Below are 3,886 nucleotides of genomic sequence, written 5' to 3'. Positions count from 1 at the left end.
ACCGGCCCACGGGAGCGCCGGACCCGGCCGGCCGCAGGGAGAAGGGGCGGGTGGCGGCCGCCAGGGGGCGCCGGGGGCGGGAATCCCGCCCGCGGCCGCCAGGGGGTGCCGGAGGGCGCGAGCGATCGGCGGGGCGCGGCCGCCAGGGGGCGCCCGGGAAGGGAACGTGCCGGGGACGGGCGCCCTGGAGCCAGGGGCTCCTGCCGCGGCAACGCCCCCTGCTGGAGCCCCGCGGGAGTCGCTAGGCGGGTGCTTGGCTCCCCAAGGCCCCAGCTACAGGGGCATCACCAACGCCTGGGAGGGGAGGGGGCTGTTTCTGGGCTAGTGGGAGCGGCCCAAACCCAGCGTCCACCCTGCCACCCAGACACCCCCTCCTTCAGGGGCACAGCCCATGCCCGGCCTCCACCCAACCCCACAGATGCCCCCTCCTTTGGTGTAACCCACACCCAGCATCCACCCACCACACACATGCCCCCCTCCGCCTGAGAATGTCTCGGACCCTGTGTCCATCTGCCACACTGATGCGCCCCACCCACAACACAGACAGTCCCTCCTGCAGGGAATGGCCCTGAGCCAGTGTCCACTCATGACACAGACACCCCCCTCCTCCAGGGGGACTGCCCTGATCCAATGTCCACCTGCCACACAGATGCTCCCCTCCTGCAGGGAACAGCCCTGACCCGGTGTCTATCCATAGCACAGACATCCCCTCCTCCAAGGGACAGCCCAGACATTGCCTCCACCTGCCACACAGATACCCCTCCTCCTCCAGAATGGCTGCCCAGACCCCTTGATGTGCCCAGAGCCTACTGTCACCCAGAAAGGAATTTACACTGCTGGGGACAGGCAGGACACAAACCCAAGCGGCAGCAATGCTACCCTGGCCCCTGCCCATGATCCCCTGAGGATGACAACAAGGCCTCTCTGATGCTGTCCTTCTTCACACTCGCTCTGCCCAGCGGTCCGTTAACTTCCACAGACACACACGCTGCACCCCATCCCAGCTCTCCCAGTCCCAGTGCCCGGTTCAAACTGCCCACATTCAAACATCCCTATTCCCAACTGTCACCTCCCCAAAACCCCATTCAAAATGTCCTTCGCAACAACTGCCATTCAGACCATCCCTCCCCACAACCAAACTCCAACTGTCACAGTCCCAGCTGCCCTAAAATCCCATCTGTTGCTCCCAGCCATCATCCCCTTTTCAAATTCCCTTCAAAGGGACCCTTTCTTATCAGCCATTTCTCATTCTCCCTCCCAGGTGCCCCAACTCCCAATGGCTCAGCTCCCTCTCTCCACTTCAAACTCACTGCACACGGCAAATTCAAACTCTTAGGCCTGGTCTGCACTAAAAAGTTAAGTCGGCCCAGCTCTGTCACTCAGGGGTGTGAAAAATCCACAGCCCTGAGCAATGTGTCTATACCCACCTAACCCCTGGACATGCTAGGGTGATGGAAGAAGCTAGCACCTCTTGGGGTGGTGGATGACCTATGCCGATGGGAGAACCCCTCTCATTGGTGTAGGTCGGGGGACAGCAACCTCTGAAACGCGGCTCGCCAGGGTAAGCACCCTGGCGGGCCGGGCCAGTTTGTTTACCTGCCGCATCGGCAGGTTCGACCGATTGCGGCTCCCACTGGCCGCGGTTCGCCGTCCCAGGCCAATGGGGGTGGCGGGAAGCCACAGCCAGCACATCCCTTGGCCCACACCACTTCCCGCAGCCCCCATTGGCCTGGGACAGCCAACCATGGGCAGTGGGAGCCACAGTCAGCGTCGGCAGGTAAACAAAGTGGCCCAGTCCGCCAGGGTGCTTACCCTGGCGAGCCGCGTGCCAGAGGTTGCCGACCCCTGGTATAGGTAGACTACAGCAGCACAGCTGTAGCTTTCCAAGTGTAGACAAGCCCTTACTCTCCTGTGACCGGTCACTCCAAACTAATGCAGATCCACAGGTCCCAGTTTAAACTGATACTTCATGACTAGCTGTTCACACCTGCCTAGTTCCAACTGCCCTTCCCAACTGTCCCAGTTCAAACACCCCACCCCATCCCACTCCAAACTGCCACCACAACCAGGCTCAGTTCCACCTGTCCCTACCAGCGTTCCTTCTGGTCTGAGAGTGTAGATTCTACACTGTAGAATGACAGCACTCCAGTTCAAACCCTGTGGTTGCAGCAGCATTGGCAAGCAGGGTGGGAGGCTAGCGTGGTTGCACCAGGGCAGAATATTGGGAGCCGGTGGGGTGCTCGACCTTAGGTACTTTCTCTGGTAGTGGATGCATAGGGCCCGGCCCTAGCTTCCCCAGCAGGAGAGGGAGTTTACTCAAGAATGGTGCTACTGACTGAACTCCATGAAGGGTGCAAGGTGCACTGTGTGCAGCTTCTCTGACATCCAGCCACTGCCCACTTGGAATTGTTACAGGCCATCCGGAACCTTTGATCTCATTGCCCCAACCCATCCAGTTGCAAATTCACAGCCTTTGTCTTGCCAGGGTACAATAAAATTGCTGATTTCCACTGCTCTCTTCCTAGCCCCTCCACCCCCATGGCTTCCTTGAAGTTAAGTAAGCCCTGGTCTACACCGGTGGGGGGGTGGGGGAAATCAATCTAAGAGACGCAACTTCAGCTACAAGAATAGTGTAGCTGAAGTTGACGTATCTTAAATCGATTTAGAATCACTTCACATCCTCGCGGCACGGGATCGATGGCCGCCACTCCCCCGTCGATTTTGCTTCTGCCTCTCGCCGAGCTGGAGTTCAGCAGTCGACAGGAGAGTGACTGTTGATCGATTTATCGTGTCTACACAGGATAAAAATCGATCCCCGATAGATAGATCGCTACCCAGCGAGTAGTGTAGACGTACCCTAAGGGACACAGTTTTGCCAGGGTGCTTGCAGCACAGATAGTAATGTAGCTACCCTCTCCTCCCAATCACAATGATAAGTGTCCATCACCAGCTCTAGCCTCCAGCTTCCAGATCCTCCTGGATTAAGAGAACAGGCCCTGTTTAATTTTCACAATCTGGTCACCCTCTGTGCTATGGCTATGATGGGAACTTGTCACCTTTGATGTACGTGTGTGTGTGTTTGTGGAGGGGGTAGCTACACTTCTTTCTGGTCACTTATCCCCTGCAGCAATGTTGCAGTGTGGAGTGGAAATAGGGTGACCAGATGTCCCAATCTTATGAGGACAGTCCTGATTTTTGGGTCTTTTTCTTATATGGGCTCCTATTACCCCCCACCCAGTCCTGAATTTTCACATTTGCTGTCTGGTCACCCTAAGTGGAGAGGGGATAGACCATCAGCCTCTGTTAGCACTAATAGCACCTTATGCATAACAAATACCTCCAAGCCCCAAGTCTGAAGCCTTCATATCCCCCGTAACTTGCTTTCTGATTACAAGGGAACATGGATGCTACTGTAACAGGATGGGAAAGGGTCAGGAATCACTTTGAACCAAGAAGTAACAAGCTTCTCACACATTATACACTCACTTGTTTGTGTCTCTCTGAAACTTCTTTTTTTGCAGGCTGGGGGTGAGGGGAGAGAAGTAGGTGAAAGAGGGAGGTTTGCTGGATCTAAAGGTAAGTAAATCCCTCAAAGGCTGAGGCCCACCTCTCTAGGGATGGGGTACAGGAAACCTGGCTCTGACCCATGCTGACTCCAAATGCCACTCCCCGTTTTGTTGAGGACACGTCTATTCATCAAGGGGCAGCAGGGTTGGTGAAAGCGTGGGGGTAGTGACAGCAGCTTGGAGAAACCTCCACAGCCCTGTGCTGGGCCCAGCTGCAGCTTCTGACTGATTTCTCCCTGGATCTCCATATTTTTCTTTCTGCTTAGGAACCGAAGGCAGGAGGCCCGGGTGCTAGCTTGCTGGTGTGAACTGAACTTGGC

Source organism: Mauremys mutica, chromosome 9, assembly GCF_020497125.1.
Source record: "Mauremys mutica isolate MM-2020 ecotype Southern chromosome 9, ASM2049712v1, whole genome shotgun sequence".
NCBI classification, from domain to species: Eukaryota; Metazoa; Chordata; order Testudines; family Geoemydidae; genus Mauremys; species Mauremys mutica.
Note: the sequence above shows the minus strand (reverse complement) of the source record.